The 22,907-nt window shown below is 46.7% G+C and overlaps 1 protein-coding gene across 3 annotated transcripts in view; it reads right to left on the minus strand.

Moving 5' to 3' along the window:
- The window catches only part of LOC121857661, an 82,914-nt gene extending 68,954 nt beyond the window's left edge, over nucleotides 1–13,960 (minus strand). Inside the window, exons 1-2 of one of the 3 annotated variants that reach the window (XM_042353725.1) lie at nucleotides 12,311–12,370; nucleotides 11,944–11,980 (exon numbers count right to left, since the gene is read on the minus strand). The gene's annotated coding sequence lies outside the window, so the exon portion shown is untranslated. Of the gene's footprint in view, nucleotides 1–11,943; nucleotides 11,981–12,310; nucleotides 12,387–13,938 lie in introns of those variants that run through there. The other 2 variants (XM_042353741.1, XM_042353733.1) reach the window with 2 other exon arrangements.
- Between the last annotated feature and the right edge of the window lie 8,947 nt (nucleotides 13,961–22,907).

Genomic DNA, 22,907 nt, shown 5'->3' on the forward strand with positions numbered 1-22,907 from the left:
CAGAGGCAGAACGAGACCACCAACGGAGAATGGAAGACAGTGCACGGTTTGAAGCCTTGATATCTCGCCTCACTGTTAACCAAGCCCCTGGCTCTAACATTGCCTCGGTACTGACTGGTTCAGATACCTCATCCATGCTTCCTTCACGCCCCCCAGCCCCACCTAAAGCAGCAGCTCAAACACCGCCCATCTTGGAGCCTGATGTGAATTTCCAGACTTTTCGTGAATGGCGGCGGCGGTGGACTGATTATGCTACAATGGTGGATCTCCAGAGTTTGTCACAGTCTAAACAACTCATCCAGCTGCGTATGTGCCTGTCCTTGGAAGTTCAGCGTGTCTTAGAACATACGTTGCAGGTACCCCCAACCTCTTTGCTGTCTGTAGAGGAGGTACTGGACGTTCTACAACGGCACATCAAAGGACAGCACAGCTGACAGATGGAAGTGACGCTGTACGTTCTTAGGAGCAGTGCAGACCCATCCTCTTGTCCAACGTCGTCAGGATGTGTTGACATATGTGATGACTGCCAGGTGTGCCACCTCTGCCATCCGAGCTCCCCTACAGCTGTACGCGCTGTTTAGGCCACCACCAGCAGTGCGAGGAGACCCAGTTGAAGCAGGTGATCTGATGGGTGTTAAGGACGAGGAACTTGTCCAACGCCTCACCTCCCTCGACTCTTCCTCTTCTCTTCAGGATGTGTTGACGATATGTCGCTCCTATGAGGCTGCCAGGTGTGCCACCTCTGCCATCCGAGCTCCCCCTACAGCTGTACGCGCTGTTTCCCGGTACAAGAAGGACAAGAAGTCTGCTCCTACGCCTTCGCCCACCACGTCCACGCCCGGTTTATTTTGTAACAACTGTGGTAAGCAGCACGGAACACAGGTGTGTCCAGCTGCTCAGTCTACCTGCAACAGTTGTGACCGTAAGGGCCACTGGTCGCTCACAGTGCGGTGCCCAGCTAAGTACGTACAGTGCAATGTGTGCAGTCGTCTGGGCCACTATGACAAGTGTTGCCCTACCCACAAACCCAAGGGACAGCGTCGGCGGAAGCTTCGGCGCCCTTCCACCAGTGAGGGCCGCCCACAGTCGCCAAATCAGAGGCACGACGACCCTGGACAAAGCCTGACCCATATTAGGAGGGTGTACTCCTCGCATCCCAGGACCAAAGTTCCCCAGTACATCAGCGTCATCGTGGCCTACGGCGGTGTGTCATCCCGTCTTCAGATGTTGCCTGACACTGGCGCCGATGCTACAGTCATCGGTCCCCAGCATTTGCGATGCTTGGGGCTCTCTCCAAGCGATCTAGGACCGCCTCCCAAGGACCTCTGCGTCACGGCAGATGGTTCACAGATGGCCCCAGCCCTGGGTTCACTCTATGCACATGTCACCTTTGGCAACAGGTCGTGTCAGGCCTGGATTGACGTGCATAATGATGTCCCGACTCCTTTGCTGTCCTACAGACATTGCCAAGAGTTGGCCATCATCTCCCAGGACTTCCCAACACCGATTCTCGAGGTAAATTACGCCAACAGGGTGCACGAAGGGAGCAGCAACTACCCTGCTGCCGCCCTACCCCTACCTCTGGCCAGTGACACCTCTCCTTCGGTAGTTGTCCCTGCTGCATCACGTCCCCACGCCTTGGCTCGCCTTCACGACAGTCACCGTGGAGCTGAGGCCACCAAACGACGTGCACGACAGACTGTGTTCCGGCCTGGCATCGACCCCGACATCTCCAATGCTGTCCAGGTGTGTAAGCCCCGCCACGTATTACAACCCAGCCAGCAGCAGGTACCCTTCATGAGTGACGACAACCCCACCCGCCCCTTTGAGTCTGTGTCGGCCGACTTTTTCTGTGTGTCAGGAAAGTCCTTCCTGGTTATCGTCGACCGTCTCTCTGGTTGGCCGGTTGTCATCAAGGGCGGTAATGACACGACGTCTGCCGCCACCATCAGCAAGTTCCGCCACTACTTCCGTGACGTGGGCGTTCCTGTACGCCTGCGAACCGACGGAGGGCCTCAGTTCACAAGCCGGGACTTTGCTGTGTTCCTTGACCGATGGGGAGTCCGGCATGTGTTGTCATCGCCCCATTACCCGCAGTCCAACGGCCACGCTGAGGCTGCTGTCAAATCTTTGAAGCACCTCATCCTTAAGGTGGCCCCTTCTGGGAATATTGACTGCGAGGCCTTCGACCGGGGTCTTCTTGAACTCCGCAACACACCTAACTACACCGGACGCTCCCCTGCCCAGGTTTTGTATGGACGCCCCCTCCGTTCTTGTGTCCCTGCTCACCCTCAATCCTTCTCCAAGGAGTGGCAGGCCAAGACAGAGGACTGTGACCGCCGAGCCGCCGAACGTGTTCAGGACGTCGTCGCCCGCTACAACGACCACGCCCGTTCTCTCCCCAGGTTGAGTGTCGGCACCCATGTCCGTGTTCAGGACCCGACCTCCCGACGTTGGGACAAAGTAGGCGTAGTCATGGGTCTCGGCAGGTCACGGGACTACCAGGTGCGGTTACCCAGTGGTCGTGTGTGGTGGAGGAACCGCCGTTTTCTCCGCCCCGTAACAATGCCTTCTGCTGGCCCCGCCACCAGTGTTGAGTCCCATACCCTTCCCAGTGATGAAGTCCCTCGACGCTCAGAACGGATCCAGAAGAAAAGGTCCGCTCAAGACTTTGCTATGAGCGTATAGGGGGGAGGGAGGTGTATGTATATTATGTATGCTGGAATATATATTATGTATGTATATTATGTATGTGCTCCATTTGTGTATTATTTGTTCAGCCTAGCTAGCAGTGTGTGGCAATGTATTTAAGATATCCCACATGCTTAATTAATGTGCCTGGCGACGTATGGAAGCTGCTAATGTATCACTTGCCATACGTCGTCTATAGCAGTTGACCAGGAGCCTAGCTGAGGAGTGCTACCCCCCCCTCTGTGTACATACTCTTATCCAGTAAACCGAACCTACAAAACTATACAGGTGTTTGTGTTCTCTCCTGTATATAGAACTTATTACCCAGAACACCTAACAGATATGGTCGGCAAGGCGGAGGAGGCCCCAAAGGGACAAGGACCGGAGGAACCAAGCTGAATATATGCAGACTCATCCTCATGGCAATTCTGGTCGAGGAAGAAACTTGTGGGTTCTGGTGACATCAGGAATACAAAGGAAGGGATTTCCCCACGAGATGGACGCGCTGGAACGAAGACGCTCCATCAGGACTGGTGGCGTAAGCAGACTGGAACCTTACGTAGGTGCAGACGGTCTGATCAGAGTAGGCGGCAGACTGAAACGTGCTGCTCTCCATCCAGAGCAAAGAACCTCATACTGTTACCCAGGGACAAAACCCACAGAACTTATCGTACAGGAGGTACATTCGACCAGGGCTGGCCAATCAGGACGTGAGTACACTCTAGCTGCGCTACGCGAGATGTATTGAATACCCAAGTGCCATAAGATGATCGACCGAGTACTACGTACGTGTGTAATTTGTCAAAGAAAGCTACTCATGAACGTCAAGCAGACCTGCTAGAGGACCGGGTACATCCAGAAGATCGGCCATTCACCTACACCGGAGTCGACTGTGTTTGGTCCCTTTATGGTTAAACAAGGCCAGGCCCGGGCGAAAGGATGGGGATGCTTGCTTACATGTCTGGCCACCGGAGCTATACACCTGGAAGTCCTCATCTCACTGAACACAGACTCATTCATCAACGCCATGACGAGGTTTACGTCCCACGGAGGACCTCCAAAGCGTCAGATCTGTACGGTGAAGAAGGTTCTCCAGGGGATGATGGGCACACAGGTACATAATGACGAGCGACTCAACACCCTGTTCTGTGCCATGGAAGAGATCGTCAACGGGAGGCCTATCACCCCAGTATCCGACTACCAGAAAGACCTAGAAGCACTCACTTCGCTTCACCTACTGCGAATGCACAAGGGAATCCTGTCCATTGGAGGCGATCAGTCCATAGCACAAGCGTACCGACAAAAATGGAAGCATGCCCAATTCATTGCAGACCAATTCGGGAAGAGGTGGGTTAAGGAATATCTCCCGATAATCCGGCAGCGACAACAACACTTCAGGGCGCACCACAGCTTCCGCCCTGGGGACATCGTCATCATATCTGGACATCCTCTCCCAAGGAGCGGATGGATGCTGGAAAGGGTATTGGAGGAAGTACCGGGTGATGACGGCCTGGTGCGGCGTACCAAAGTAAGACGAAGGACTCAGTGTTAATACATCTAGTGACAAAGCTCTGCCTATTGGAGGCAGTCGGAGAGTGAGACTCCATGTAGACAATGGGTTTCACGCAAGCTCAACAGGGGGAGTGTTACCACCACAGTAGGATATGTTACCGCCATTAATAGGATAAACTGGAAGAGAGAGAGAAAGACAGGGTTAGAGAAAGAGAAAGAGTGCTGACAAATTCTGTTGGGGTGTTAAATGTGAAACAGATGGCCCTCCTCTCGGGCTGACTCACTCAGTATGTAGGTTCAGAAGACAGTCTCTATCCGTCCAGTGACCGATCAAGTCAGGGAAAATAAGTCCTACATTAGACCCGAAAAACGTAAGTTTTATATGGTTTAACACCCTACTCTACTCAAATATACTATATGTAGTCGCTAATAGTGATGGAACATACGATTGAATTAATTATATCATATGTAACATATGTAATTTGTGCTCTGCAGGTTTTGACCGAATAAAGAACAATCGAGTCCTATGTGTAAGGGTGTCATTAACCCACAGTCGCTCAATGGCGCCTCTTGTCTGTCAAATACTGGCATTTGAAGATGCTTTCTGGTAGGAACAGCAGCATTCTCAGCAGCCGTAGAGTCTTTTGACCTGTGTTCATTTTATCATGTAGTAATATCTCCGTTAGCCGAAATCCCTCAAACCCAGAACTTTCCAATAGCTGGAATTGAAATTTTCTCGAATTATTGTTCCCAAAGCAGGAATGTTTTGGAAACTTATTGCTTTGGGAATGAATTTCAGAGGGACACATTTTCCGGAAAATTATGATAAATTTTTTCCCAGATAACCGAGAAAGTTTCTTATGGAACGCGGAAAATTCCGGAGATGGGGATATTTTTCTGGGTTTGAGAAATGATGTAATGGGCAATTTCTGGAACTGCCGAGAACTTTTTTTATTACCAGTGTAAAGGCCTGGACTTTGGGCTATAAATCCCTTGCCAGCCTAATCAGGATCTTATGAAAGGAAAGTCAAGAATCATGGGTTTCCAAGGGGTAAAAATCAACCATTAGAGATTGGCATCTCTTTTCTACGAAAATATTCACAATAATTGACACCATGAGTCAAACAAAGTACAGATATTTCCTATGGCTGAAGAATGAAGATGAATACTCCTAACCAGCCCGGTGGAATGTTCTGTTAACGCTGTGGTCCGCTCTCAGGGGGAAGGCCCAGGGCAGCTTCCTCACTTGGCGCCGCTGTTGGTGGGCGATATCTTGCCACACAGGAGAGACGCCAGGGCACGGACAGTGGATAGGGCGTGGAGGAATTGGCGATGATGTGGCAGCCGCGGTAGTAGCTGGAGTAGGTATCTGCAGTTGACAGCCAAATTGTGAATGACTGGGGAATCAGCCCAAGAGCCCCAGAAACCTTAGATAAGGACACAACCAGAGTTGGAATCTAACAGCGGGGTGTGAGTACAGCTGTGGTGACGCTGGTTAGTATCTGAGGTGCGACAAGGCAGCAGCGACCTTCTCACCTCCGTCTACCCTCCCACCTGGTGGGGCCGCGAACAAGCAAAAAAGCGGCTGACAACCATCCAGCTCGTTGCAGCCCTTACACAGCTCCCCCAACAAAAATCTACTGTAAGGTAAATTAAAACTTAAGATTAGTACAACAAAACATATAACAATCCTACAACAAATGGTTAAATATACAGAGCAAAATAAAGAATAGAAAATGGTCACATTAAAAAAAAAAAGTGGTAACTTGATATCCAAATATCGTAAGGCCATATCAAGGAAATGAACGTGGGATCCACCTCAGTCCAGGTTTAAGTTTGGGCCCATTGCCAGTCGTGGAGGATTCTTCTATACCATCCGGTGTCATCGGTAACTGACAACTGAGATCATCCAAGTCTGGTGCCTGAACTTCACACGAACTCTTCCAGGGTAGTGCCTCGACCGACTCCAGATTGGGATCGACGTCAAGGACAAAAGCAAAGTTAATGTAGGCCCTGCGATGATATTTCTTTAACAAATTTGCTGGATATAATTTAGGTTTCTTAGAGGAAGGGGGTGAGAGTAGTCCAAAAAAATCTGAGGCGACCCGAGAAGGTGGCTCTGTAATGATGGGTAAAGGCTTAAGAGGAACAGGACGGACTCTACCCTTGGCGAACTACACTGGCACTGATCACAACTCCTACAAAAGCCTTGAATATCCGCTCCCATATCTGGCCAGTACAATTGATCAGCAACCTTCATATAAGTTTTCTTACGAGAACAGTGTCCTGCTAGAGGGCTCTCGTGAGCTACAGAGAGAATGTTGCTACGACACTCAGAAAGGACAACTACTAAAAACTGACCTTCTTTGGCTGTTTGCTTGGATGACACACAACACTTATGTAACAGACCATCAATACAAACAAACTTGTAAACAGGACCATCTCTAGCCTGATCCTCCTCCCCAGAAGTCACCTTCTCCCTCACCCGCGTTAGAGTGGTACACGAGGCTTGAAGCTTGGCCAACTCCTTGAGCGTCACAGTCAGTGGCTGCAATTTCGGCAGAACCAGGGGATGTAGTCGTTCCACTTTCATCGACCGTGTCTCCACAGGTTGGACCTTTGCTGGAGGTGAGGTGGCGTGTGAGGGTGGCGAGGCGACGTCGGCCGGTGGCGAGGCGACGTCTTCAGGTGGCGAGGAGACTTGCGCTGGTGGCGAGGAGAGCTATAAGAGTTCCGGGTCGTTAGGGTCACGAACTCCAGGAACATTACCAGTGAGAACACTAGCAAATTTAATGGGCGCTATTACCACATCAGACCAACCAACGAAATAGGGGCAACACAGGTAGCACCCTAACAAAAGGGGACTGGTCAACACGGCTTAAATAATCGGTGACACTAACCTTCGAGTAGCTGGAGATTTCAGCGTCAGGCAGGATTTCCTCAGAGACAATAATACACGAGCAACCGGTGTCCCAAATGATAGTATATGCCCAAGATCCATTTATCGTTCTGCTGACACAATAACTGGGACAGCTCCAGTCTTCGAAACCAAATCCGACCTTGTAGCTGGGCTGATGCATGTCGGTAGATTTGAAGGCGCGGGGATTCCTGGGACAGGGAGAACGAATGTGCCCTTCTCCGAAGTTGTGGCACAGCACGGCCGGTGAACTTCTCCTCTCTACTCCTGGGAATGGTTCCTAGGAGGACGGAGGCTTCGTGTTCTTCACTGGGGGAGTGAGAGACTTTGGGTAGACGTTGCGAGCGGACGCCAGGTTGTCAACAAGTTCTACAGCTTCTCCTAGCGTCGCTGGCCTGCGTTCTTTGACGAATATTCTCAGGTGTGGCTGTAGAGAAGACAGAACCTGATCCAATAACATAAAGTTAGTGAGAGACACAAAGGTTTCATCAACCTCTGACGCCTCTAGCCATTTTTGAAACAAACGACCCAGGTAGATTGAAAATTGCTGGTAAGTTTCCCCTGCCCTAGTCTTTGTTCTGCGAAAATCGACACGATAACCATCAGAAGTCTTGTTAAGCCCTCGCAAGAGAGCTTGCTTCAACAAAGAGTAATCTCTAGTGATGTCGGCAGACCGGGACATATAAATCTGTACCGGTTTACCACTCAGTAGGCTACCCAATCTTACAGCATAGCTATCTTTGTCCACATCAAGCAGCTCAGCTACCCGTTCAAACCTAACAAGGTAGGAGGCGATGTCTTCTTCACGATAAACAGGCAAACTAGGTTTTACAACATTATCTTGTATAGGGCCAGAGGATTCTGGTCGACTTGGAGCATTAATCCGGGCCTCAGGCAGCAAATGGCGCTCCCGCGGCGACTTATAACAAACATCAGTAACGAATGTTAACCCTCAGAAACCAAGGTTAGACAATCCTGGCAAGGTCGCCACTTGTATAGGCCTGGACTTTGGGGTATAAATCCCTTGCCAGCCTAATCAGGATCTTATAAAAGGAAAGGAAAAAATCATGGGTTTCCAAGTGGTAACAAACATCCATTAGAGATTGACATCTCTTTCCTACGAAAATAATCACAATAATTGACACTACTCACACAAATATTAAATAAACAATTACAAGAGTCAAACAATTGAGGGAGTCAAACAATTACGGACTCAAACAATTACGAGAGCCGAAAATTATGTGAGTCAAACAAAGTACAGATATTTCCTATGACTGCAGATGAATACTCCTAACCAGCTCGGTGGAATGTTCTGATAAAGTGGTGGTCCGCTCTCAGGGGGAAGGTCCAGGGCAGCTTCCTCACTTGGCGCCAGCGTTCGTGGTCAATGTCTTGCCACATAGGAGAGACGCCTGAGCACTGACGGTGGATAGGGCGTGGGGGAAGTGGCGATGACGTGGCAACCGCGGTAGTAGCTGGAGTTGGTGTCCGGAGTTGACAGCTGAATAGTGAGACTGGGGAATCAGACCATGAGCCCCAGGAACCTTAGATGAGGACACAACCAGAGTTGGAATAGAACAGCGGGGTGCGAGTACAGCTGTGGTGACAGGTGGGTAGTGTCTGCTGTGCAATGAGGCAGCAGCGACCTTCTCGCCTCCGTCTACCCCCAGAATGGGGCCGAGAACAAACAAACAAGCGGCGGACAACCATCCGGCTCTTTACCCCCCTTACAACCAGAAACATTCTGGGGATGAGGGATTTTTTCTGGATTTGAGAGAATCGTCTCGTTACCAGGAAAACTCTCATTCATGGAAGTGCCCTTCACCAATTGTTCCGGCTAACAGAGATCTCACTGTAATTTTTGTTTTTCCCCTAATAGAATTTGGGTTGCTAACCCCTGACCTAATGCTGGCCTGTGACAAGACACATCAGCTAGACTAGGATAGCCTTATTCTGGACGACTTCAAATAAATAGGTTATTGATAGCATAGCCTTGCCTAACCTAAATGACAAATCACTTCTCTTATACTACTGATTTAGCCGAGACCCTGGTGCTTTCCTTTCAATGTTTGGGTAATTTGGTCTGAATTTGCTTGAATTTCATCAAAAAGGCAATAATGAAATCCTGACACTAAATAGCATTAGCCTTAAAGTTTCTACAATTTATACTCCACCATAGGCTACTGTTGATGGAAAGACTGGAACTAGGCCTAAGATAGCTGTTAGACAGTGTCTCACTGAGAGCCTGACACTCACCAAATTTGCCATGTACACATTCTCTAACATAACATAACCTAACCAAACCAAACTTAACCTCTAACCCAGTGGTTCTCAGCCTTGTTTGCCCCATGCACCCCTTTCACCATATGTCAGAATGTTATTTCCCCCTCCTTTCCAAGATTGTCTGCCTCAAAAAGTGCATTCCAAATAATATGCATATAATACTGAAAATCCTTTATTTTTTCCATATTAGTATCAGTTTTCCCCCAGCCCCGGAAAACCTGAGTGGGGAAATTCCCCCATGGCTGAGAACCCCTGCTCTAACCTATTGGTATAATTTCCCCTTTAAATATTCTTCATGTTCTAACTAAATTAATTAGGCCCCCAAGTTTAAACATTTATTTGGTTAAGACTGAAAAAGTAGTTATATAGGCCCCTAGCTTAATCAAGTTAATTGCAATCTATATTTTACTCCCAATATCATTTAATTTTGGCTAGCCTATGGACATGTAGAGCCTTTCATGTTATCATAAGCCACATACATAAGAAAATAAGCATAGGATATTGGTTGAATATCCAAAAAACAAGGCGAAGTCTAGGCATGAATGTTCACTTGACCTCATATTTGACTTTCATTACTTCGCGATATTTACAGCTCTACGACATTAATAAGGTCTATCTGTAAATTTACTCAGCCATGAAAAGTTTTTGTACCCTAAGTGTGGACAATACAAACCTTCTGTTTTGGTAAAAATTACTTGAAAAGTTGTAAGAAGGTAAAAGATACGTCTCTTCCATTCTGCGACAAATATAAAAAAAGGGACGAAAATGACAAACTGAAATATTTTAGTATGTTTATGTATGTAATGATTGATTGTTCAGACCAAAGCTTACAGCCCAGAATTATGTCACATGTAACAGCAAGCACACTACAGACCTCGTGGCACCACCACATCCCGGGTTGACACACCTCAGGTCGACCCTAGGGACTTGACCTCGTCCGCTAATGACTTGAGTTAGCCGGGTGACCTACAACCGCACCTAACCAAGACACCTGGGCAGGACGACACCTGCACACAGCCGTCCAGACCTGACACTAGGGAACCAGAATTCTCACCACCACTCGATCAGCTCTACCGGGCGTCATGACCTTAGTAATTCAAGGACCCGCTAATTAGCCAGCACTCCTGTTGACCCAACAACACGGTCAAGACACACCCAGTTCAGTAGGAGAGGTCACCCCCCGGCTCGACCAATATATAGGGGCTGGAGCTCCTCTCACGGAGGAGTGTCTGTAACCAGGAAGGGCCAGCTACCACGTCCCCGAGTCCCGCTCGAGAGAAGCCCGCCACTAAGTGTAACGAAGTCTCAGCCCGGGTCCATCGACAAAGTGCTGTCAACTCCACGTGTAACAGTAAGTGCTGGCTGTGTAGTCTGTGGAAGTGCAGTGATCCCGAACCTCCCCAACGATCGACTTAGTGAAGTGCCCATTCTAATTGTGAGGTTAGGTTATACGAGAATACCATAGTCTATCATAAATTGTGTACGAACCCCCCCTATTAATCCCCCCCTATTGAACTAGTAAAATAAAGCTGTAACAAGCATTGGTGTTTTATATACTACACTTGTACTGTGCCTGTGTTAATATACAGTGTTGACATCACACCCTCGAGACACGCTACCATTTCCTCTCGCTACAATACTCTACTACTATAAACTCCTAACTTACCTCTTCGTGTGAGATTTTGTCTCATTACATGTACAAAACATTTTCTTTATTATTCTATGATAAAACAAGTCTAAAAAGTTTTATTACAACATACATAACTAATTTTTTTATGCAATCAGGAGTGTTAAAGAACTTAAGGAGGTGCTGTAAGTTATGGGCTAGATTACAGGATCACTTACGGAGTTCGCTGCCAAATATTTGTTTTGAGTATACCAATCGGAGACTGTAAGTCCAATTACGGGGTAAACAAAGAGATACAGCCCAGTAAATGTTTTTTGAGTATTCGGCCCCCACAGCCTGCAACGCTTGGATGTCGTAAGAATGCTCTCGGCGTCTGACAAAACTTATATATAAATACCAGTAAGCTGCCCATTTCTATTCAGTGTCAAGTACAAGCCTAGTGACAGCTAAAAATAATTGTTGTTCAAATATTGTGGAACTGTTGTGAGCGATATAAAGTGAAAAGACTAAGGAATTGTATACTGTTAGGGTGCTGACTGTATACCTGTATATTCGAAGTGATACGTCCAGTATTAAGGATAGACTCTGTGAAGAGTTTTTTGGCTGCTTAGTTATTATTAAAGCAGACTACAGTTCACAAGTGAGTTTCTGTGACCTGGTGGAAATCAACCTGCCAGTTGTTTTGTCTGTACACTGATACCGATCGTCGGGAAATTACTGGAGACTGGCGGGACAGCTAGTGGTAATTTAACGATATATGATATATCTACTGCTTCTCTATATACGACCTGCCGCTGGTAACCAGCGTTGGACTCTGGCAAGAGGTGAAATGGATTCGTAACAATAGTATACAATCATATATCTTTATAGTATGAAATCAATATAATGAAACTATATCTTAAAACAATCTTACCTTTCTGTGTGATGGTAGACGCTTGAGGGAGTTCCAACTGCGTAAATATAAATAAAAGCACTTTACAAAAATTTCTTCACAGTGTGAGCATGATGAATATCGTAAGAAATAACCACTTCATAAATACTTATTTAAAAACTTATAAAATCGCTTTTCAACATTTTCATCAATCTTACAATTAAATAAGACGTTTGTAGTAAACACAGAGGGGCATAATTGAGGAGTGTACACTGTACTACATACATGACAATTACATGTATGAATACCGTAGGTAAAACATCGTAAAAAAAAGTATTATTAAACACTTTGCAAAAACTTTACAGGCGAATATTACGAAAAAAAATATTTAAAAGGCTTCTGTACCTACCAACTTGCCGCTTGAGGGAACTGTGAGTCTGTTACTATTGCTGGCCCTGGTGTCAGGCAATGGAGTAGTTGCCACGTAGCAAATAAGTGGTGGATTGCCACAAGTGAGAGGGTCTACAGGAATGGCGCACTAAAATCTCAGCGTCAATCGGAATTGCTCGATTTTTGTGTTTTATTTCTCGTAATAAACCGTTAAATAATATCATTATTACACACACCCATACTACGCACATACACACCGGAATATCAACATGTTCTCGCCAGAAGTTGCTGTTTCATTTAGGAAAGGAATGGAACCAGTGTTAAACAGAGGTGAACAGTGGTGAACGGTGCTTAAGTCAGTGAGAACAACTCAACAGTAACAGTCGTACCCGGGTTGACCTTCACACAGTGAGGTCCCAGGTACCCAGTGATAGCGGCCCCTGAGACCCAACAACCAGCGATGTGTTAATCCGTCTACGATAGGAAGGCCTGGGACCACACCTCACTCATATAACACCATCTGTGAGGGAATTACTACACCACGTCAGGCCCCTCATAACACCATATGTGAAGGAGTTACTACACCACGTGAGTCCCCTCATAACACCATCTGTGAGGGAATTACTACACCACGTGAGGCCTCTCATAACACCATCTGTGAGGGAATTACTACACCACGTGAGGCCCCTCATAACACCATCTGTGAGGGAATTACTACACCACGTGAGACCCCTCATAACACCATCTGTGAGGGAATTACTAGACCACGTGAGGCCCCTCATAACACCATCTGTGAGGGAATTACTACACCACGTGAGGCCCCTCATAACACCATCTGTGAGGAATTACTACCACGTGCCCTCATAACACCATCTGTGAGGAATTACTACACCACGTGAGGCCACTCATAACACCTTCTGTGAGGGATTTACTACACCACGTGAGGCCCCTCATAACACCATCTGTGAGGGAATTACTACATCACGCGAGGCCCCTCATAACACCATCTGTGAGGGAACTACTACACCACGTGAGGTCCCTCCTAACACCATCTGGGAGGGAGTTACTACACTACGTTTTTGCTGTTCAACACCTACAATAATCTGTATGTTCACTGTATGTTCCTTTACCTTTCTCTAAAGAAGGCTTTTGTTAAACCACCAATGTATGTAATAAGTCATTTATGTCCAATGTATATTTTCAGCCTTCGGGCTGCAGAACTTTTTCAATAAACCGTCAATTAATATTATTATTACACAAACACACCTGTACTTTCATATATGCATACATACACATGCATTTATACATGCACACTGCTCACATTCTTCATTCCTTTATATACATTCACTATATATATATATTGTTACGAGTTGGGGATTTAGAATATAGTTATACGTCTACCCAGATCCCAACAGGTAACAACAATAAAAAAACAAAACAAAGACAATCGGACTATAAAAGGGTAGACAAAGGATGCGAGTTTTCGTTGTATATAATAAAGTACCATAAATCCCTTAACAAAATATTCAGCTTATAAATTACCCTTAACCAAACTTAACCTAAACATTAACAGTATATACATATTAATAAACATAAAACAATCTTGAAGCAAGTGGACGTGGGGGAGTTAATACAAAATATAAGTACTTAAGTGAGGAGCTGAGATGGCTGACGAGTAAGGCTGAGTATTGTAGAAGACGGTAGGTAGTCACTGCACGTAGGTTTAGAGGATAGATGATCCTGTGGTCACTTCCCAGAGCCAAGTGCTCTCTCCTCGAATTGGAGCTGACAAAGAAGACTGAGGAGGTGACGCAACAACCAGGATATGGAGAAGGGAAACCCCGGAGTGGTAACTAAGACGAGTCATACTCGTGTCTCGTCCCTAGATGGCGTTGCTCGTGGTGCTGGGTAGGTAGATCAGGACAATAGATGGCGTGGTTCGTAGTGCTGGGTGGAGAGGTTCGTAACTATATATATATATATATATATATATATATATATATATATATATATATATATATATATATATATATATATATATATATATATATATATATATATATATATATATATATATATATATATATATATATATATATATATATATATATATATATATATATATATATATATATATATATATATATATATATATATATATATATATATATATATATATATACATACGCACTTTACACACGCAGACATAAACACACGCATACATAAACACATTCCATCTGACACACTCTCGTGTATATAACATACTTATGTACATATGCATAACATTCATAGTAATCGCAGAAGCGTCGATCTCATGAAGTACTGTAAAACAAAAACGTAGTTAAAGAGCAAAATCTTTGTGCAAATTGATTTAAAAGTGATTAGATATTAATAAACACACTTGTTTATGCAAAACGATTGGATTTAAATTGCAGACCTCTGATTCATAAATTATGCTTACAAAATTTCTAATTATAATAATTATCATAGACAATGAGATTCTATAATTGAAAAACTACTGCCAACTAGTGTTATATTGATAGTAACTCACCCATGGTAACCCACCTCAGCTGTCCGATAAGGCAACAAGTGGGCCGCGGCCGCCTTCTTTGATCCTTGGACCACTGCCAACTACGTCACGTGTTGCCACCACAGTGGGATAAAATAGAAGACAGAGAGAGAGGGATGGAGAGACAGAGGGGAGGGGTGGGACAGGAGAGAGACAGTTTAGTTTAGTTTAACAAATTTATTGAGAAAACTTAGAGTACAGTTTGCCTATTTTGAGTAATTCAGTCAGATCTTAACACTGAGGGTGATATCACTTCTCACTGCCAGGCAGGACAGAGGTTCATACACAAAGAACTACATCATATTCATTAACAGTACATGTATTTATATATATATATATATATATAAATACATATTTATATATATATATATGTATATAAATATACATATATATATATATATATATATATATATATATATATATATATATATATATATATATATATATATATATATATATATATATATATATATATATATGCAAGTAAATCACTGTAGGTGCGCGTGATCAGGGTATATGCTGATAACCACAAGGAAAGAAGAAAACACGAAGTTCCCAAGCGCTTTCGTGTAATTCACATCTTCAGGGGTGAGTGCAGACTAAAGAGAAATACAAAGCAAGGTGTATATATAAAGAGGAGGGTGAGTCCAGGTCCACAATGGTCAGGTATTAAGTAATGACCCTACTAATCTTTAAATAGCACACAACGGTTGGTGGTCAGGTCAGATGGTAAGGTGACCCGACCTTCTCACCTGGTTACAAATCTTCTTAATTACAAAATTGTCCAGTCTGTACATGCCATTACTCAAATTCATGTTGAATGCTTCGGTATGTTTAATAAGACTAGATTCTATGATGTTCCTACTATCAATTGAATTACAAGGTAATATTGAGGAGGCATTATCCCAGTCAGTGCAATGCTTGTTATCCCTCAAATGAACAAACAGAGTATTGGATTCCTGGCCTGTCCTATCACTGTATTTGTGTTGTTTAATTATAATTGCAAGATCTTTACCTGTCTGGCCTAAGTAAAACATATTGCATTCCTTGCAAGGAACTTTATAAATGCAACCAATTGTGTTGTTGGGGGAGTTCTTGATTAACATTTGTTTAACAGTGCATGAGTTTTTAAATGTCACATTGACGTTCCAGGTTTTTAGTTGTGAAGGAATGTGTGAGAAATTTTTGTGAAATGGTAATATTAAGATATTCTTATGGTCACGGGTGGGCTTGGGATCAGTTCTATAAAAAAAATTTTCAGTAATGTTTAGGCATTTGTCTATGAAAGATCTAGGGTATTTAAGGTTTGAGCCAATATTATATATATATTTGTATTCCTCATCAATGAATTCCGGACTGCAAATTCTCAAAGCACGTAAAAACATTGTTGAAAATACTGACTGTTTGACTTTATTATGGTGGGCAGAAAAATAATGAATGTATGAACACACATTAGTTGGTTTTCTATAAATACTGAACTTAAAAGTGGTACCTATTCTGTGTATCAGACAGTCTAGGAATGGCAATTTACAGTCTTGCCCTGAAGATGTGAATTACACGAAAGCGCTTGGGAACTTCGTGTTTTCTTCTTTCCTTGTGGTTATCAGCATATATATATATATATATATATATATATATATATATATATATATATATATATATATATATATATATATATATGCACACATACACATATATACAAACATACATACAACCAGATAGAGCGGACTTCTCCGAGTAATTATACACACACCCACGTGTGTATGTAATATATATATATATATATATATATATATATATATATATATATATATATATATATATATATATATATATATATATATATATATATATATATATATATATATATATACCAGCGGAATCGCGCTCTTTCGCCAGGCCACGTTAGAACGCCACCCTCCGTAAGGCTCCACATTGTCTCACTGTAGTGCATTAAGGTAGATCACATTTTTGTTTGCCATTATCAGCAAGTATGTACAGATTTTTGCCAGTTCTCACTCTGGAGCATCCAACATGGAACTGTCCATGAGATGTTCCGCTGGTTAATTCCCAGTTAACCAGGTTGGTACACATAAAATATATATTGGGCTTTTAGTAACGAAACCTAATTGAAGTTTCTTGTTTTACTAAAAAGTACTATGTATATAATTCCTGAATGTAGATCAACCGTAAGCTCCACTATTTATGAATGTGATGAGAAAGGGACGGCGTTTATGTATATAAACGTGAATCAACGTCCGTTCGATATTAGTTGGTGTGAGTGACTGACTAAAGGCATCACATTGGTGCGCGCTTACATAGATGCTGACTTATGGGTGTCTCTCTCTTGCAAGCTACCGTTCACGTGTTCAGTTCATGTCCTCCTTATAGGTAGTGGAAAATTACAGTGGTTGAATCTGAATATAAATCAGATGTAAATAACCCATTTATATAATACTTCTGTTGATGAGACAGGGGCCATTACATCGCTCGGTCACCACCGGCCAATCTCCGTAAGGCCTAAATAAGCTCACAGAGTACAGTACATCCTATACAACCCTAACCATGTTATAAACACAGGTGTAGACACTAAGCTGGAGATTCTATGACTGTAGGGGTTTTATCTACTACAGGGGCCCTATACTTGAGTGTTTTACGGGTTAAAATGTTATGTACAACTTTCATTTTGGATGACACTGACTTACAATAACAAAACAGAAACATGATTGCAAAAATTAACATAATAGTGGGAATTGTGAGACCAGGTATAGCAAATTCCCTTGATAAATAAAATGACAAATTACTATTCAAATCAGCAAATTTTGTCTCCTTCAAGAATGCAATGACCTTTAATTTCTCTGAAACAATTTGAATATCCTTTACAGTGAAATTCATGACAGGAAGTGGAATTAAAGCAGACTTGAGTTTTATATTCAAGGCAAAATGCTGATGAGTAGGCAAGGTCCGTAATGAACCACAAGTGATTTAACAAAAATCCGGAGCCTTTTATTGACCTTTGACAACTAGTTGCTTAGCACCATCATGGCATTTTAAAATAACAGTAGTTGTATTTGGAAAGAATAAATACTGCACATTGTGGAGTTGAATGTGAAATACAGTTTTGACACTAACTGGCCTATAGTTGCATTGCCCAAGGGCTGTGCGTACATTTGTTTGTATGACTGCCAATTCACATATTCCCTCTGCAGCAGGAATAAAGGCGAACATATAGGCTGGACATACGTGTAGGTGTAGATATGATGACTTACACCGTGACAGTACTGTAGGTTATGTATCTAAGCTACTGTGCCGAGTAGCAACCTTGTATATAAGCTACTGTGCCGAGTAGCATCTATGTATATAATTACGAGGCAACACTGCACGTGTTATGTGGCAACATTGCCCCGAGGCTGCCATATGGCAAGGCAGTCTTAATCCGACTCTGTGGGTCGTGCAAGTCACTACTTGTATTTTTCCTATCCGTTAATATATGGACTTCAGTGTTACCCTGTGTTTCCCTACCCATCACTGCCTTCTTCAGGGAACACTTGGAACCCTCATGGCGCAGTGAGTAAGATCTGTGGACCTACAAGTGTGTGAAAAATGGACAGTTAGCCGGTGATGTGCACATCGACTCTTAGTGTGTTGTGTTGTGTTGCGTTGTGTTTCGCTGTGACGTGCAGTGTTGCGCCGCCACAGTGCGTTTTAGTGACGGTGGCAGTGTTAGTGTCAGTGTATTATTATGTCTAGAGCTGAGAGTTGAGCATTGGCCTGTTTTTTGTGGTGCCCACGGAGCACGCAGGCGCACATCCTTCTCGTGTGACATCCGTGGAGATACTAACGTTCTCACCCCCGCGGCCGGCATTAAGGCCACCACGATCTGCTCTCTCAGACACACACACACACACACACACACGCACGCGCGCACGCACGCACTCACGGACAGAACAGTGTACTCTATGCGTTATTTCTGCACTGTTTACGTCATATACATGTGGTTCGAGCTGATGAGGCGCCACTTTATATACTAAACAGCGCAGTTCACGCATACTAAGGTGGGCGGTAAGAAGGGACAACGTCAGGAGGGGAGACACGACTCTCCACCCCCCCTCTACCAGGCACAGATGGAGCTTCTGCGCCCACCGCCCCTCATCCTTTACCTACAGCTCGGACATTGCCACAATTCTGAGGTGGATGGACGACAGGGACGAGAGATGCAGAGAAATGGAACTTCACAGGGAGGAGATACGAAGAGAGGAGGAAAAGGCACGCTTTGATGCAATATTGGCGACCCTGGTGCTAACCAACCCTCCCTCACTCGCAGGTATCGCGCACCAAGGCGTCAGTACCCTCCCTCCTCCACCACACCAGCGTCCTCCAGGTACTCGTGCTACTCCAACAGCTGCCAAGGCATCTGTTCAACCCCCACCTGCCCTCTCACCAGACGTCACGTTTCAGCTTTTTCGTGAGTGGAGGCGGCGGTGGACAGATTACTCCACGATGGTGGACCTCGATAGCATGCCTCCAAACAAACAGCTCATCCAACTGCGGATGTGTTTGTCGCTGGAGACCCAGAGAGTTTTGGAGCACAAGTTGCAAGTGCCTCTTGATTCTACGTCTTCAATGACGGATGTGCTCGACCTTTTACAGGAGCACATTAAGGGTCGGAATAACGAGGCTTTGCGTCGTCGCGCCTTCACCAGCTGCAAGCAGGCAGAGAATGAATCCTTTCACGAATTTTTTGTACGTTTGATGAGTTTGTCGGAGGAGATCGACGTCTGCAAGGCGCACATCCGGGAATGTGAGGAAGCCTGGATCAAGCACTGGATCTTGACAGGTGTCAGGCAAGAAGAGTTGGTGCAGCGACTCATCCCCCTGGACGCTTCCTCCACACTCCAGGTGGTAGTGACTGAATGTCGGTTATACGAGGCCACCAAGTCCGCCACTTCTGCCTTACGGGCCCCACCTGCTGTGAGAGCTATCTCACAGTACAAGAATGGTAAGAAGGCGGCCAACAACGTGAAGGCTGCCGCACGTTCTTCCACGCCTCCGCCTGGTGCTTCCTGTGGCAGCTGTGGAAAGCAGCATGGCCCCAAGACATGCCCTGCCGCCGACGCACTGTGTCATGGATGTGACCGTAAGGGCCACTGGTCTAACACAGACAGGTGCCCTGCACGAGGCCACAAGTGTCAGGCCTGTGGTCGCTATGGACACTACGACAAGTGCTGCCGCCAACCCAAGCCAAAAAGCCCGAGACGAGGAGGACAGCAGCGCACTTCCCTCGGGGTGGTTCGCACGCAGCCCCCTCCCGATGGCCCACGCAGCCCCAAGCAGCAGCGGAGTCACATCAGGAGGGTGGAATCGACCACACGCCCCAGGGCTACCCCTTCCCCTACTATCCGCGTCGCCGTCACACACGGTGATGTGTCGGGTCACATCGAGGTGATACCGGACACCGGCGCTGATACTACGGTGATAGGCCTGAAGCACCTCCAGAAACTGGGCCTCACCAAACGCGACCTGGGACCACAGCCGCAGCTGCAGTACTACAATGCGGACGGTTCCCAGATGCCAGACGCTGTGGGCTCCTTTCAAGCGAGATCACCTACGGCGACAGGTCGTGTCACGGGTGGATCGATGTGCAGCCTACTCTCGCTACACCCTTGTTGTCGTGGGAGCACTGCAAGGAGTTAGGCGTGGTGCCCAGAGACTTTCCTGAGCAGATTCCAGCAGCATGGTACACCACCAGCAGGGTGAGTGAGTCAATGAGCGACGAGCCTGGCGCTGCCGCACAGAACTGCCCAGAACCCGCTTCCACTCCCGCCCCGCCTCCACCCAAGCCACAGCTGCTTTCTCTTCACAGCGAGACGTCTCCTTCAGCCACAAGGGCCTGCTTCCTGAAGGAGTACTCGGATGTGCTGGTGACGAAGGAGGCCCTACGGACCGCGCCAGTAAAGGCTATGGCGGGTCCGCCTTTGAGGATACACCTGCGGGAAGATGCGCAGCCGTTTGCCATACACATTCCACGGTTGATCCCTCTCGCCTTCAGGGATTCAGTCAAGAAGGAACTGGATTCCATGATGGCCCAGGGTGTCATTGTACCCGTTGGTGACGACACGTCCCCTTGGTGCCACCCTCTAGTCGCTGTGGCTAAGACTAACAGAGGAGTGCGGATTACTACCGACTTGTCTAAGCTTAACAGCCCGGTGTCCCGTCCCGCCCACCCTTCACCCACACCTTTTGCAGCTATACCGAGTGTGAAACCGAAGGTACGGCACTTTTCGACAATGGACGCCCTCTGTGGTTTCTGGCAGATTCCACTGAAGAAGGAGGATCAGCCACTGACCACTTTCATCACGCCTTACGGACGCTTCCGCTACTGCCGTGGCCGTATGGGATTCGCTGCTACAGGGGACGCCTTCTGTCTCCGTGGTGACATGGCACTTCAAGGCGTGACCATCTGCGTTAAGGTAGTGGATGACGTCCTAATCTACGATGAGGACTGCCTGACGCATCTGTGGCCGCATCGACGAGGTACTGACCTGGACGCACGGCATCACTCTGAATGTGGAGAAGTTCGTCTTGGCCGCACCTGCAGTGTCTTTCTGCGGCTACTGACTCTCAAGAGATGGCATTGCTGCGACTCTCAAGGGATGGCATTGCTGCTGACCCGGAGAAAGTTCGCGCCATAGCGGACTTTGCCAAACCTGCCAACCTTACGGATCTCAGGTCTTTCATGGGCCTGGTGAACCAGCTGGCAGAATTTTCTCCTGACATCTCCGCCGCTGCCGGGCCTCTCCGCCCCCTGATGAGCCCCAAGAGGACTTTCACGTGGACCCCTGACCACGACCTCGCCTTTCTTAAGGTGGAGGAGGCCCTGTCAAGTCCACCTATCCTCGTTACTGTCGACCCAGTGCTCCCCACCGTCCTCCAGACAGACGCCTCACGCCTGTACGGGGTTGGTTACGCCCTTCTCCAGGATCACGGTGGAGGAAAGTACCGGCTCGTACAGTGTGGCTCTCGCTTCCTCACCGATGCTGAGTCTCGCTATGCTACCATCGAGCTGGAGCTGCTGGCAGTGGTATGGGCCTTATCGAAGTGCAAGTTTTACTTGATTGGCCTACAGCAGCTTCGACCTCATCACAAACCACAGGCCCTTGGTCCCCATTCTTAACCACTATTGGCTGGACGCCATCGAGAATCCCCGCCTCCAGCGCCTGAAGGAGAAGATTTTGGCCTTCGTCTTCACCGCGGCTTGGCGCACGGGTAAGGAGTTGTGCATCCCGGATGCCCTCTCCCGCTCCCCAGTCAGCTGCCCGACACCTGAAGACGAGATGCTCAGCACGGAGGCCGGTTTCTCCGTCAGCTACAACGTCACTTTGCAGGCCGTACAGTCCCTCGCCAGCACCCAGGCCTCAGTGTTGCCACCCGACAGCGATCTGGCCCTTGAGGAACTACGGACCGCGGCACGCACGACGACCCCTCCTACACTCAGCTCTTGGGGAGTGTGAGGACTGGGTTCCCTCGCGACCGTTTTGACCTCCACAATGCCCAACGCCCGTATTGGAAGATACGTGAGGACCTCTTTGCAGATGGGGACCTCGTCCTGTACGGTGCCCGTGTGGTCGTCCCTGCAGCTCTCCGTCGTCGCGTTCTGGCCCGCTTACACGACAGCCATCGTGGAGCAGAGGCCACCAAGCGCTGGGCAAGGCAGGCTGTGTACTGGCCCGGCATTGACGCGAATATCGTCAATACGGTCCGTGCCTGTGAGCTGTGCCAGATCATGCAGCCCAGTCAACACCAGGAGCCCCTCTTGTGCGACGATGAACCCACCAGGCCCTTCCAGTCCGTGTCGGCTGATTTCTTCAGCACAGCTGGGAAACATTTCCCAGTTGTCGCCGACTGACTCTCTGGCTGGCCTGTGGTGGTAATCTGTGGCTCGGACATGACGTCCGCGGCCACCATTCGCCACTTCCGGCAACCTCTTTCGTGACCTGGGCGTCCCCGTACGTCTGCGGACGGACGGTGGGCCACAGTTCACCAGCCG

This window comes from Homarus americanus, unplaced genomic scaffold (assembly GCF_018991925.1).
Source record: "Homarus americanus isolate GMGI-L3 unplaced genomic scaffold, GMGI_Hamer_2.0 scaffold19126, whole genome shotgun sequence".
In the NCBI taxonomy this organism is placed as follows: Eukaryota; Metazoa; Arthropoda; class Malacostraca; order Decapoda; family Nephropidae; genus Homarus; species Homarus americanus.